Genomic DNA, 15,974 nt, shown 5'->3' with positions numbered 1-15,974 from the left:
AGGAATGCTCACTACAGCGCCAGAAGTCAGAGGAGGAGAGGCCGCCCCTTATGCTCTCGCGCGAAAGCTAGTTAACCGAGTTGCAAGGCGCTTTCGCCGCCGAACGCGAAGTGTCTCTCTTTTTTCTTTGCAAGTGCAAGTGCTTTATTTTCATCACATAATCACGATTATACAGATATGTGGACCTATAGAGAAGGCTAGTTTGCGGTCCAGTGACAAATTATACAAGACAGGTCAGGCGCAGATTCTAGCAGCAGAGTATACCGGAACACTTCATGCGTTATACAGACAAGAAACATTCTCAAAACAGGCCTAAATAATCAATTCAAGTAAGTTAGAGATTCTGGTTAACAAGAAAAAAACAATTTGCTACACTGCTGGAAATTACGTGTGGTTTTAACTACCTGGGGTAAAATATTCCAGATTTTTGTGCCACTGAATTCAATTAACCTTTCGCCGTATACATTGTAACACTTTGGTAAGTTGAGGTTACCTTTTAAAGCATGTCTGCGAGTTGGAAAAGGAAGGACGTTTCGAGGAATAGCAAAGTTAGTGCATAAAACATTATTAACTGGAATTGAGATATTGTGATTACATAGTGCATTAACGGATAACACATGTTGCGTTTAGATAATATCATTAAGTGTATCACTGGTATAATTTGAAGCGCTAATTATTTTCAGGGCCCTTTTCTGCAGTTTTTTGTTAAGGTTGTAAGCATGTCATGTAAGTCACGCCCCATGATTCTAAACAATAACTAATATGGCTATGACAAAACGCATAGTAACGGGATTTGAGTACTTCACGAGGGAAATATCGCTTTGCTTTAATTAGGGAGTAAAAGACGTATGCGACCTTCTTGCATAGAGGCTGTCTTGCACACAGGCTGTATTGCACACAGGCTGTATTGCACACAGGCTGTATTGCACACAGGCTGTCGCGCGAGAGCTCTGTGGCCTTCAACGTTTTAGATACTATGATCGACGGTGGCACGGTGTGGCATTTCTCTGTCCGGGCTGGCGGTCGCGGCGTGTGTTCGTTGACGTAGTCTTTTGCGCGATTTTTGTCGAGGTGCGTCATTTCCTCCTGCCAGCTCAACCCAGCTTCGTTTAAACCGACTCCCACAGTGCGCGGCATCTGGACGGTTTCAATAGAAGATGTTGGAGACGCATGTGACCTCCCTTGAATACCATCGCTTTACGGCACTGCCTAATACTTGTACTGAGATGTTGCTTCCGGCGTCCGTGTGTTGAAAACTTTGCTGCTTACGTATGCTCCGACTGGAAACGCAGCGCCACAATCTCAGTGACACTGGAAACGCGCGCTGGCCGCCACATATGATGGGGCGTATGGATGCCATAACAGAACAACGAGAACCACAAAGCACTTGAATGTCAAAAGAAAGCACGAAAAAATTATCCCACATGTGATTAACAGCAGGTTGGATTGTGAAGCAGGGACTGCTTTGGCATAGGGCGCCCGAAGACCTATTATGTCTGCCGCCAGTGCATGGTAGACATAAGACGTAAGACGGTAGACATTCTGGCACACCGTGAAATATATTTCACGGTGTGCCAGAATCTGTTTCGATGAACTTTGCTAGTCAGTTTTGACTTTTCGATGAATAAATGGCAATAAGGAATCGTACATCGATACGCTTAGACTGAAGTGTCAGAGCACATATTTTTCAGTATTAACTAAAGTGCAGTTTCCATCACCCTCAGCCACTCTTCTCGGAAGTTTTATTTTTATCCGTTTTGGAAAAAGAATAGTCAAATGTGCGTCTATACAACCCACGACGTGTTTTTTAAACATTTTATTCGCAAGACATTCTTTTTACCGGCGAAAATGAAAGATATTCAAGCTTCTTTTTGTGATGAAAGCCCGAGAAAAATCTTACTAGGCTGTTTTATTGCGAAGCAAGAGCGCTTCCAAATAAAATTATATATATTTTCTCTGTCGCAGGATCAAGAGATAATTTTTTAATAATTTCTCCTATGGAAGCTCACGAATTTCCTTTGAGCGCAAATTTAAGCAAAGCTTACGTGACAAAAAAATTGCACATCCACCGCTCATGTTGGAACCTATGCGAAAGGAAGCGTGGCCTTTATGCAGGTAAAATACTGCGCTTCCGTTGCTTCGTATAACTGTAGTCTCTTTGCAGTACTTACTTGTCTAAAACCCACACGATAAGGAAGCAACATGTTCGGCTCGCATAAACGAGCCCAGTCACTTCTCTGTATACGCCTTTCTGAGGTTGATCAATATAGTTATTATTATGCACTTTTAATTATTCAATATTAGTATTACAATATCATTATATTATTATTCATCTGATGCGTCGTTAATTTCAAAATTAAATATGTGTATCTCCACCAATAGAACTTATTTAATGAAAGAGCATAGTCCCCGGAGTGTTAAGACCCATTCAAGTCGGTTTCGTAAGGAAAGAAAAACCAAATTTAGGCCGTTGGCTTGTAGCTTTTGAATAATAAAGCGCGCTATAGAGGCATATTTTCCAAGCAACTTTTTTAACTTCGAAGCCGCTAAAATGTAGCCAATTCTTCTGCCGCGTCGCTAAAAAAAGTTACCGGTAGCTAAATTGATAATGTCGCTAAACAGACAATAAATTCGGTTAATATAGCCACAAGATCGCGAAAATCGCAAAACTGGGCAAGATCCCACCGGCCACCGCAGCTTTTTCATTTCAAGTCCGGCCTCTCTGGAATTTGGATTGTAACTCTGAAAGTTCGCATAAGCCCATCCTTTTATTTTCAACTCCTGAGATAACACGAGGAACTCACCACTAAACGCTAAAACGTACAGAGAAAGTTCAATGACATTCATCTTCTCAAGTTACATTCTGTGTTTGACGCTATTAGAACCTGTACACGGCAACATTCAATGTTTCCAGAGCATCCCACTGCCTGTGGCATTGCGCAAGGACGATTCAACGTTCGAGACCAGCCACTGTGTCCGCATCTGATGGGTAATTATGGGCAAAAACCAATTTCTGAGAGGCTCAGGCAGTCTGAGACCTATAAATATTCCCAATTTTTACGTGAAATTAAAATGCCTATAGTGGGGTGCAACTTTAGAAAAAAGGGGAGGCCCCGCCCAGATGACTTACGCGCGGCAGCCGATTGCCTCCGCGGCTGGAATAGTCCCGCTCAAAAAATCGTGCTTCTGAAACGCGCAATTCTCGGTATAAGTAAAGACTTTTGTATTTTGATGACTGGTTTAGTAGAGCTCTCATGTGCTATACATGAGAGCTCTACTAAACCAGTGATCAAAACGTGCCAGTCATCGAAACGTGCCAGGATCACTAGAGTAAAATAACCCCGTGCCTTCTACAACGCTGCGCGTCGTCTGCTCTTTAGCTTCATTGCAAGTGACAAAGGTAGAAAGAGCAGCTCTGCAAGGGTTTTGCGCTAATGTATATGTACACAGCACATTTACTACTCGTTTCCCGAGCTTAAAATTAATCGCTTGCTATTGAACAAGCACTTAAAAAAAAACTAAAACACACTTACGAAACCATTACAAACCTGGGGAGAGTAGACGATCGAGGCAGGAAAGGTACAGAAATGCTTCATTTATCGTTTTAAATAGCATAAAATTTATATCTTTTGGTTTTGTGTTTTCACAAATTTTTTCCCCGTTTTCCTTTTTTTTTCTTGTAAGCCTGAAATCTCGCCCCTTCGCACGAGGCATTCCATGCGAGTTTTCTGCCATGAAGCCTTGAGAGGTGACATACGAATGCGATCCCTTGTTGCCGAAAGAGCCTTGTGTCACCTCGATGTCCACACCACCAAGGAGCCTCGACAAGAAGAATAAGAGCGGCCACATCCTGAATAGTAATTCACGCAGCATGATCCTCCACTGGTACATGTATTGGCGTAACAGGGAGCCTGAACACGGCGTGGAGGATACGACCAAGTTTGTCGCCGAGATGCTCGGCGCCAGCGAAAGCACAGTGTTCAACGTGAGGAGGGAGGTCAAAACGTCGTATATTTCGGGTGTCAAAATGTCGGCGCCTTAGCGAAAGCGTCGAGAAAATGCGGAGAAAAGAAGACGCAGCACGAAGTATGACAGCTTCAAGTTGTGCGCACTGAGGTCATGTGCGCACGATTTCTTTCGCCGCAACGAGGTACCAACAGTCGAGAAGATAACTAACGAGTTCTCGAAGCGTATGGATCTCCCATCGCTGAAGTGGTGTACTGTGCGTCGCCTGCTTGTCGACATCGGATTCATGCGCGGGAAGAGGAGCCGCGATTCGCTGCTTATCGACGGGGATGACATCGCTGAATGGCGGAATCGCTACCTTCGTGACTTCAACGGAGCGCATGTTAGCTTTGGGAGTGCACAATACTTTCGACGAACTGAGGCGATGAACTGACGAACTCTGTCGCACCCTGATGCGACAGAGGGAGCGCCTCAGCTTCACAAAAACTGGTAGGGCAATATTGGCTAGACTCAATATACCAGCATACCCCATTTATCTCACAGAGCAGGCCGTACCTCTCCCTCCTTCGATGAGATCCAAAATTACAGTAGCCCCAATTCCAAAGAATATGCGTCCCGACTACAACAAAGAAAGGCGCAAAGCACGCGCACAACACATTCAATCAGCGTACTCTAATAACCATAGGTACAGCACGTACTACACGGACGCAGCTGTGTATGCAGAGGTGACCGGGCAGCGCTACCAAAGGAGGTACGCCCTGGCAGTCGTGAACGCGATCAGCCAACAGCAAATTACCACGTCGGCCACGCTGGGATCCCCCACCTCGGCTGAAATATTAGCATTGGCGATCGCACTCACTCACGCGGAGCGTTCGCAAAGGGCCTCGGTCGTGGTCATGGACTCCCAGGAGACATGTCGCATGTTTCTCAAGGGGCACGTGACTGCGGCTAGCCTCGCGATAATCCCCAAATCCTTCAACCACCATCATCGCCTACTCTGGTGCCCGGGCCACGCTGGGTACAGGGGAACGAAAAGGCTAACGCGTTAGCTCGAGGCTTCACTAACCGAGCGACGGCGTCCTCTTCTAACCCCAATCACCTCACTATCCCTCACAAAATTCCACCAATTTAAATGCCAAAGACATCCTTGCTCATCAGCGCGGAGTCCGCAGAAAGTACCCGCCGCCTCACCCACAACTTAGAGGGGAAGAAGCCGCCGATTGGCGTAAAATACAGACCAGGGTATTCACCCATTTAAAATTGCTAAACGCCATGTATCCCACTCGTTATAGGGCCAACTGTCGTTGGTGAGGTGGCATACCTACCCTAATACATATAACTTGGGACTGCACTAAGCTCCCTCATAGGCCAAATACCAGTAACACAATGGAGCAGTGGGAGGTACAGCTCGCCCGCTCCGACCTGGCAGGACAAAAGTCCTTAATTAGCCAGGTCGGGCAGGCGGCAGAGGCTGACCACCCCTCCTTCAAATCTTTTCCATCGCAATAAAGTTTCTATCTAAAGTTTCTACCGTGACGTGGAGCGCTACCGGGCAGAAGGCTGAAATATCTTTTTCCTGGACGAGACATGGATGATGGCGGGACACACTCGATAGATTTTAAGGACAGACACCGTGTTGCTGAAGCGCAGACGCCTTTACGGTCGTACAAATGGCCTGTCGACGGTTCTGAAACAACCGTCTGGAAAAGGCCAGCGCCTGATTGTGACGCAGATCGGCACACAAGGATGGCTTCGTCGACGGCTGCTTGGATGTATTCCGAGGCGAAAAGACATGCGACTACCACTAAGAAATGAACGGAAATCGCTTCGAGGGATGGTTTAATGACGTTCTGTTGCCAGCTGGTAGCGTCATTGTTTAGGACAACGCACCTTGCCATACCCGGCGAGAAGAGAAAATGCCGACGACAGCTTGGAAGAAGGAAAAAATACAGGAGTGGCTCAAAAGCAAAAGCATCATCTACAGCGAAAAGGTGGGGAAAAATCAGCTGCTCGACTTGGTAGCATCTGTAATGTGACGCTTTCTGAGCTACATCGTAGACAGTGCAGCTCATAGGGCCGGTTGCACTGTACTCAGGCACCCATCGTGCCGCTGCAAATTTAATCCTATCAAGCTCGTGTGGGCAAATGTTAAATATGGCATTGCTGCGGACAACAGAGACTTCAAGTTGTCCATGGTCGAATATGTCTTCAGGAAAAAAATCAAGCATGTAACGGCGGAAGATTGCAGGAAGAACATTCACCACGTGATGGACTTGGAGGCTCGACACGTCTGGGAGTGACCACATCCAACCTATCATCATCCAAGTGAGTGAAGATGACACTGAAGAAAGCTACTTTGACTGCGAGCTGTCCGGCATTGAGCCACTCGACGAAGCATAACAGCTTCTTATCAACGAAAGAATTTTGCCAGTGGGTTCGCAGCAGTCAACCATTCTCCCGTGACCTCTCAAATACGTAACCAGTTCATTTGGTGACATATTCCTTTTAATGGAAGCTCGATTCTGAAAAAGCAACGCCCTGCACAGATCAGTCTCAATTTAAGTACTGGCATGGAAACGTGCTTAAATGTTGGAAAATCTGAATGCAAATACAGTTATTAGCCCTGAATAACTATGCAGGGCCCAAAATCCTCATTCGGGCAGCCACTGTCCAGCTTGACACGAAAAAGCAGTAGTCAATGCGAAATTGACAGCCACTCTCAGCAGCACCCACGCCAAAGCACATTCATGCGGTTGCATTGTTTATTTTGGTTATCTGGCTCTGGCAAGTAATGCGGATAAGAGAATGGTTATGAACATCATTAGCTTAGTGAGGCCCAACGTGCTTGCTAGGGCAGCCATTCTCGAGTTGACGGGCCCTATGGTGAAGTAGCAGCAGCCGAGGCGAAATTGGTCGACAATGTTGGCAGCCTGCATGTCGAAAGGAAAACAATAGCAGTCGTGTTGGAGCCATCGTCAAGGTTTACATGCCCCTAAAGGCCAATACATGCAGCCAAGCAATAACAAAAACACAGCGTTGGCTCGGTTTACTCCACCGCACAGTCATTGTTAATTTCATCAAGCCACTTGAACAAATAAGAGCAATGCAGAGTGACATGCCCTTGTTAGGTGGCCTGCTTCCAGGTTGTTGTGCTGCCCTTACTGTTCTTTCCAGCCTGTTGAGATGAACAATGCCAATGTGATCAGAAGGCCCAAAATTCTTTATTGGGCAGCCACCATCGAGCATGATGGGCCCTGTAATGAAATAGCAGTAGTCGAGGGCACGCTTGAAAGGCACCATTAGTTGTCTGCACTTCAAAGCGCAGTCATGTCGTAGCCATTGTTGGTGGAAATGCGGTAATCAACGCGAAATTGACAGCCACTGTTGGCGGCTTGCATGCCAAAGCATAATTATTCGGTTGCATTGTTTACTTTGGTAATCTGGCCCAGGCAAATAATGCGAATAAGAGAACAATTATCAAAGATCATTAGCTTAGTGAAGCCCAGAAAACTCATTCGGGCGGCTATTAATAGCAGCAGTCGAGGGCCTGCTTGAAAGGGACCGTTTGCAGTGTGCCTTCAAATCGCAGTCATGCCGTAGCCATTGCTTTATTTGTTTATCTGACTGGGCAAGTAACACGAATGTAAGCCCAATTATTCACCATAAATAGCTCTGCTAGCATTGAGTGTACTAAAAAATGCTGAGTAAAGTTGAATGTGTCCTATTGCGGCAATATTTTAATTCACAAGCCGTCGGCATAGCGACGGCCAGATTCAGACAATGACATTGGTGAAGTAGTAATTGGTGAAAGTTGCAAAAGCTCTCAGTGCACTGCTTTGCTGGGCTCCATTCACTGAAAAATGTCTTTGTAACGATGAAACCATCAGACAGGAAATGACGCCCCATTGCACAATGCTATTCGTGTTGAAAATTTGTACCGGCATATGTGAAGGGCAGCGAAACCGTCTGGTTACTAATATTGGAAGCGTGAAAAATGCAACAACATAGCAAGGTGCTGTTTCATAATACATATACCCTTTCATATGCACCCTTTCATATGCCCTTTCATATGCACTTCTGGCAAGGTGCCGCCTGCACTGATGCATAAACATGAACAGAGTTAAGAGGCAAAGTTACTCTGCAACCCACATGACACTTAAGAAAATGCATCTGTAAACCTTTCTGTTTTCATAGGTGATCACAATTTGTTTTGTGCAAGTTGGTTAATCACATTGCGGCAGCAACGCAAGAAGAAAGGACAGAAATCACAGAGAGTAGGCAGATAGAGAAGACGAGGTGGACCAGTGAGAAAGCCTTTAACGAGATGGAAGAGGCCAGCCCTGCAGTTTACAGAAATTGGTGCTTTGAATGAAATGGGTTAATGAATATGTGTAAAAAGACTTTGCTGAAAGAAAACGAGCAAAAACAAATGCTAATATAAAACAAAAGGACAGAAATAAGAGTAAGCGCAAACACGTGTGGAAGCAGGCACACATTCACACACAAATGCGAAAACTAAGAAAATCTGAAATGTAAAGAAATATGGGAAATAAAATTAGACAAACGCAAGAAAACACACACACACATTTACAAACAGGCGTGCGTAGAGGTATTAGGAGCGGGTTGACAAGCTACTGTGCCTACCTTCTCGTAGGCTTTTCCTTTTTTTTTTTACCGTTCTCTTAACACTGACTTAGAAATCTTTAATTGCAACATATAACGAAAATCGAAAACCTGCGTGGAGCTATGTTGTGGGAAAGCATATCGAGCGCTGGCAGCACGCCTTATGCGTGATTGTGTCACAGCGCGCATTCTACAGGTTGGGCGTGCAGTGAGCACTGGCAGACAGCAATCAATCGACGGTGCTACACAACGCTTGAACAACGCCGCTAGACGCTCGGCTACCTCACTGCTGAGAACGATCGTTCACGGTAACTTGACGGCAACAAATCTTTGCGTTGGAGGCTTATTTTGCAAATATTTTCTGTTGAGACATTCGCAGGTTGGTTTCATACGCGCACGCTTTTCTTATTTCCCTTGAGAATGGTTTTGTTCCAACACTTACCCCGTCCGAACAAAAACGCTGCGACACAGTACACGAACACATCCGCCGCTAACAGTAGGTACTAGACTATGGCAAACTTTCCTCGTCGTAACTTTACTCGGGAGCGAAATAAAACAACATAGAACAAACACGCAGGATGCGTGTTTGTAGCGGTGCGGGATCCTGTTTTCAGGCAAAGCGTAGCGCAGCGTCAGCGATGCTCACTGCAATATTTCTTCGCCGGATCACGGCTCACAATAAACGCACGCGGCACAAATGGTACATCGTAAGCTCGCAGTAATATTTCCGGCATGATAGACCATCACAAGCAGTTCGGGAATTCACTCTGACGAGGGGCTAACGCACACAGCTGATGCGACTTCGCCCAGTTCGAAGCCCGGCGGCCATCTTCTGCGTCGGCGGGGTCACCGGCCGTCCGGCTCACGACGTCAGTCCAGGGTGCGCGCCCATTGGTAAATGCTCGTGTGAATCCGCTTCGGAGGAGTAAACGCCCCCTTTTTTCTAATGTTGTACCCGACTATAGAAATTGTTTACTTATCCACGACACACCCTTGCTTTGAGTGCCTAACTCTTTCTATGCCTGCCCAACTAGAAATTTGTCCGTCCGTCACAAAAGACAAACGAAATGGCTCATGTCCCCCTAAACAATGGCTGATACCCCCTTAAGTAAGCAAAAATGCAATGCCTCATGCTCACGTAATGGAGAGGCTACAAGCGCTCAGCGAAGTGAACCGTGCATGCATTCACTGTAATCACCCATACAGCACACAGAACAGCATACGTTTCAAAAAGGAACAAGCTCAAAACAAGCATCCCAATCACCAACAAAGCATTCCATACCCCCTCAGCAATTGTATAGTGGCGGTTTTGCAACAGCTTCGCTGGACACATATTGATAAGGACCGATAAGGGTTGATGAAGGTCGGACTATGTTCTATAATGTTGATAACGACCGATGAGGGCTGATAAGGGTTTATGCTGGTCGAATCAGATTTCATAACATTAATAATGAAACTGGGTTGCGTGGAGATGAGCAAGTTGTACAATGCTTACGCATACTTCCCCTCTCAGAGGAGTTTCTCGGTGAATTTGTTAGGAATACAGTGCGCAGCTGTGCGCGATGCAGTTTAACAATGAATAATTACCAACTCGTCCAACTTTCACTTTTATTGTAGTAAATTAACAGGTAATAATAACGGAAAAAGAAAACTGCGTCATAAACAGGACAAGAAAGGGAGGAGAGGACCATGTGCCGTTCAGACCATTTCGTACTTTAACAGGTATTCTTGCTCTTTCTAGAGATGCTGACTTCAATATTAAAAAAAAAAAGAACTAAGCTGGAGAGCCTAGCCTGCCTTACGGCTTGGCACGGTGAGCATTCGCTGCATAAAGTGACAAGTGTCTGTAATTGTTTAGGCTAGACCTTTCATAGAAAAATACCACTGCTGTGTAAACGCCGTATTATTACTAATTAAATACATTGTTAGTGCCACTTGGGTCTGTTACAGGAGTGGGCTTATATACAAGAAAATACAAATCACGATCAACAATAAAATAAGATAGCAATCGGGTGTAAAACGGCAAGAACTCAAAGCATTCATAAGCGGACACATCGAGTCTCCAACATGAGAGACCGACGCGAGCCGCCGACTTTGGTCATCAAAGCAAGCGTTTATACACATCACAAAGCATTCATTCATACATTCATACAAAGAGTACACATCGAGAAAGTAACAACATAATTCAATAACAGACTGAAGATGGTCATCAAGTGTGGGTTGCTGATGTAGCCGTCAGCTCAATGAACTTCTTTAAGGTATCCTGCGAGGTTGTGAATACATCTAGGGCGTTCCATTTTCGTACGGAGGAAGCAAGATAAGTAATATACGTTGTTAACACGAAAGTATTCATTTATCGTAAATTTATGCTTGTGACACGTTACCCTAGAACAGTTGAAACTAATGTAATTAGTAGGATGCATATTGAAGGCATTATGTATTAGTTGATAGTTGATATAATAACTTGACTCTATGAAGTGTTACGCGACTTGATAATGTGTATAGGCCTGCGTGAGAAAGCAGCTCTGTGGGGAATCAGTGCACCGGCTCCTGTCGTAGATAAAGCGAACCGTTTTGCGTTGTACTAATTCGAGCATGCGTATATCTTTTTGCAGATATGGAAACCATGCGATGTCCTCGTATTTTGAGATTGGACCTTATATGCGATGCAAGTTGGTATCTGAAGTTGCAAAACGCAAGGCGTGCTTGAGAAACCATAAACTGTTCATCGAGTTTTTGGTTGTGTCTCGCACTTAGATTTTTCAGCTGAGATTATCAAAGAATGATACCAAGGTATTTTTTTTCAGTTCCTGTTGTAAGAATGCCATCGTCAGAGGAATAGTAGAAGCTAAGATTTTATTTCTTATTTGTGACTGACATCGCTACCGTTTTTTCTAGGTTGATCACCACTTGTCAGGTATAATTACACCATTGTATGACGTTGCTTCAAGCTGTATTTACTCGTTTTTGGTCTTTTTGAGTATTTAGTTTTTGATATAGCACGCAGTCGTCCGCGCAGAGGTATATAGAGCCGCTGCGGCAGCAGACAAGAGCGCTGCCGCTGAATAAGGAGGGAGAGAAGAAAGAGAAAAAAGAAAAGGAGGGAGGTCAATGAGACGCGCGTCCGGTTGGCTGTCCTACACCTGGGTAGAGGGAATTAAAAGGTAAAAAGAAAGAAAGGAAAAAGAAGAAGCACTAAGAGTACCACGTCGTTCAGAGGTGCACATCAACACCACAGTTCCTGGCTGAGGTCCATAGAGGTCAGCTTGTGAGCTTGAGATATTGATTCTTGGTATGGGGCTGCACCGCGACGGAAACCTATGTAGGGTCCACGTAGATATAAGGGAACACTCTGCTGCGATCGCCACACTTTCCACAGTGAAGACCTTGCAGATACAAATGAACGCCTTGCTGTGGTCACCGCATGTCTACTGTGTACTCCGGATATTGAAGAGCTGATGAATTCGGAGTACATTTCAGATAACGACGGTACCCGAAATTCAACCTAGGAACACTCAGTCGTCCCAATACATTAAGAAAAGCGAGGTGTATGGTTGGCGATATCTTTCGCACTTTCCTCTATTTCTTTTATTTGAATATACTGCAGGCCCTTCACGGGCCTGCAGTAAAAAATAAGAAAAAATTATGGTGAAAAGTCAATACACTGAATGCGGTTAATAAACGAGTCGATGTTATTGCAACACACATTATCGTTAGTTAACTTATGCCACTGGGAAATGGCCGACGGAAAAAGGGAATTTTTGTGAACATTAACACGACTTTGGGGAAGATAGATTGTTTTGGAATGAATTAGTCTGGTTGAGCGTTTTGGAGGATCTTGCAGGTAATGAGAACGTGTCATCTGGAAATGACCATGGTATAATTGATAGATGAATTTTAGTCGTGAAATTGCTCTTTGCGAGAGGGATTTTATTTTTGCCCTTGCCAGCAGACCTGAGATACTGGACAGCCTTTTGTAATCCGAATATACAAACCTAATTGCTCATTTTTGTATGCGTTCTACTTTATTTAGAAGGCATTTTTGATGAGGGCTCCAGATTAAACCAGCGTATTCTAGGCATGGTCTTATTAGTGTTTTGTACGCATTTAGTTTGAGGTTTTGGGTGCTGCTAGCAGTTTCCTTTTTGAAAAGGATAGCTTGCCTACGGCTTTTTGATACATGGCCGAGATATGAGGCTCCCAGTTAAGGTTAGGTGTAAGTTTAATACCTAGGTATTTTACCTGGTCGCTTTTATTGATTATTGAGCTTCCGATCAAATATGTAAAGTTACGCGGGAGTTTATTATTTGTGAAAGAAACGTAGTGTGTTTTTTATGTGTTCAGTTTCATGCCCCAAGTGTTGCACCAAAAGTAAATTGCTTGCAGTGAATTGTGGAGTTCTATCTGGTCGTCTGAGTTGTGTACGACTGTGTACACGACACAGTCATCAGCAAACAGGCGCATCTGAATTGAGTTTTTAATGGAAAACTGGATGTCGTTAATGTACATAAAGAACAAGAGGGGTGCCAGAGCCGATCCCTGAGGTATTCCGGAGCAGACATCGAGTGGTTTTGAAAGATGATTATCGATTGCAACGCTCTGTTTACGATTGGTTAGAAAACTGTTGATCCAGGATATTATTTTATTACTAATACGAAAAGCCCATAATTTCGTGAGTAAATTCTGGTGCGGAACTACGTCAAACGCTTTAGAAAAGTCTTATTAGGTACGTTAGCTATGTCATGAGTTAACTCAGCTAGTTGGGTTATAGCTGACAAGCTTGATCTGAAACCGTGTTGTTTATGTAATCAGAAAATTTCTACAATTTCTATAATTTCTATAATTTCGACTAGTAGACTTGGCTGTCAGTACTGGTGACAATGTGTGAACTGGAGGTTCAGTCGCTTCTCGAAGTCGGCGAAGGAGAACCAGTTGGTTGGATAACTGTGATAACTAGTGAGAAGGAAAGCAAAAAAAAAAAGGATTACGCCATCAGTCTGCGAAGAAACAATGACTATCTTAATGCCACTTTTTTAGGTGTGGTTAAATGGTGTGGTTTCTCACCTCTTTTCACTTCTAATAGCACATGCATCACCGCATTCACCGTTACCCCAGACGTAATAAATGTGACACAGTGAAAATGGCCTTTCCGCGGGTTACACGTGTGACACTTCTTAGGTATTATGCAGCATAGGTGTTCCCAGGATACTGTACCGCGCCTTAGCTTACCTAAAGTTTGATTGCTGCTTAATTTGCTTAAATAAAACCATTTTCTGTTATCTTGAAAAACGAGTTTTCTCCTTATGTGTTCAAGTGTGCACCATTTAATCTACTTAATTGACACCGAAACTGATTATTTGGAGTTAACGTGCTCGAGTAATTATTGGAGCCCTTTTAGAACGCGACGTTACGTGATTGTTAGTCTATTTTATGTACTATACACGTAAAGCCCAGAAACGCGATATGAAGGAGCAGTCAAGGGGTCCGAGCAGAGCCCGCAACAAAAGACATCAAAGCCGTAATTATGCTTCTGAAGAAGAGGACTCTATAAAAAAAAATACATGTGCAGCTTGCACTAGTAGCTGGAGTCAACAGCGGAGCTTGTGATCACCTAGCTTTTACGTGGCTTGCCTAAGTTGTTTGTAGGTTTTGCGAGGTTATGCTAGGTTTTGCTAAGTTGTTGGTAGGCTTGGCTAAGTGCTTTCTAGGTTTTGCGAGGCTGATGTAGGCTTGGGGGGGGGCTATGTTATAAGCCGATTGCAGGTTACTCGTTTTCAATGTACATGAATCCGGATGTGGTCTGGTGAAACCTGATATTCTAGAAAAGAAATAATTAAAATAATTAACTATACTGTGACCATCAGATGAAAAGTGGGAAAGAAAGCAGTTATCGTTACGTAGTTTTCTTTACCAGCACCTCTGAGGTCATTTATTAGGGACCAGGTTTTACGGCTATCAAACCGGGCGAAAGTGAATACGTTCACCGAGGCGAACAGATGCATCAGCTTTGTTTCCGCAAAGTTTAAGTTTTAAAAGAAGTTTGTTGCAGTTAGGAGCTCGGCGACACAAGCCGCGTTTACGTGAATGCGACAGTAGCGCATCGCATTTCCAAGCGCACTTAAGAAAGGCAATGCGACGCCGTTTACATGTAGACATGTAAACGCGCTTTATCACTCTCTGTCCTTTGTAGGACAGAGAGTGTCTATATTTATGTCGCCTCAGGTACGCATGTTCACCTAGAGTAAGTGATGATAGAGCAGAATCTAGATAAGACAGAAACAACCACGTGTTGAAGCGCGGGGGGCGAAAACTGCAGAAAGGGTAAGTGACAACTCAGGAGTGCTAAAGCGAAACGCCACCGTTTCAGCGTGAAAGACGGAAATAGTTCCGAACGATCAAGGCTGTTGAGCATTTGAGCACTTGAGCATTTGAATTTGTATTTTTGACAGGATGAAGATAACTGACTTAGAATATTTTTTTTCAATACCGTTGCAGGCAGCTTTTACGTACAACCACAATCACCAGCCCACGTCAGAAATGGTAGGGCTATAGTGGCTAAACGCATTAAGGATCAGCGCAGACAATCAGTTTGGCTGCAGACAGACAAGCAATTTGGCAGCAGCCGCAGCGGAGAGCAAAAGTAAGAAGGTGCAAATTACAGAGATAGACCAACCTGGAAAACAGAGGACCATTCAAGCCTTCGTGCACGATGCGCTCCACCGCTGCAGCCAAGATGACGCGAGACGCCCCCCGCTGAGCTGGCCGTGTTATCTGGTCGTGTTTGGCGGATTTTCAGTATAGGTGGCAGCACAGGCAGCCAAGTAGTCTCTAGGCGCGCAGATCAAACATCAGGTTTCCCTGCTGATAAAAGCCAGGTATGTCCTTGAAAGGCAGAAGCACCGAAGATAATCCTCTAGGGCAGCCACAACACAGCCCACGACGTCCAGCCAAGTGGCCTGTAGCAGCAGCTGTAAGACAGAGGACTACTGGCGGCTCGTTACAGTTCAGTACTTGCATGTTTAACAGCTGCATGATTTCAAGGTGTAATGTACATTTCCCATAGTTAGGCTTGACTATGCACACTAAACCTTTATAATACGGCAATAACTAGACAACTGATCTAAAACTGAAGCTTGGTATGTCAGGAAACAACACAAAATAAGATAGGTGCCAACAAAGCTGAACTTTTCCCATGAGCTCTCTATACCTACCAAAAGACAGCTACAAATCTTCGACTATTCAAGCTTCCGTGCGCGATGCGCTCCGCCGCTGCAGCCAAAATGTTTTAGCCAGAGCTAAACGTGTTTGACACTGACTGCAAGGGTCCGTTGAGGGAGCAGGCTTCTTAAATGACAGGGGAGACACCAAGTGACAGAAGCAAGGCC

The 15,974-nt window shown here is 44.6% G+C and overlaps 1 protein-coding gene across 1 annotated transcript in view; it reads right to left on the bottom strand.

The window, feature by feature from the left end:
- The window catches only part of LOC142572059 (protein 5NUC-like), a 93,117-nt gene extending 77,768 nt beyond the window's left edge, over positions 1-15,349 (bottom strand). Inside the window, exon 1 of the mRNA XM_075680880.1 lies at positions 15,263-15,349. The gene's annotated coding sequence lies outside the window, so the exon portion shown is untranslated. The remainder of the gene's footprint in view (positions 1-15,262) is intronic.
- Positions 15,350-15,974: the final 625 nt, after the last annotated feature.

This window comes from Dermacentor variabilis, chromosome 2 (genome assembly GCF_050947875.1).
Source record: "Dermacentor variabilis isolate Ectoservices chromosome 2, ASM5094787v1, whole genome shotgun sequence".
In the NCBI taxonomy this organism is placed as follows: Eukaryota; Metazoa; Arthropoda; class Arachnida; order Ixodida; family Ixodidae; genus Dermacentor; species Dermacentor variabilis.
The sequence above is the reverse complement of the archived record's forward strand: the minus strand, read 5'-3'. Positions and strand labels throughout refer to the sequence as shown.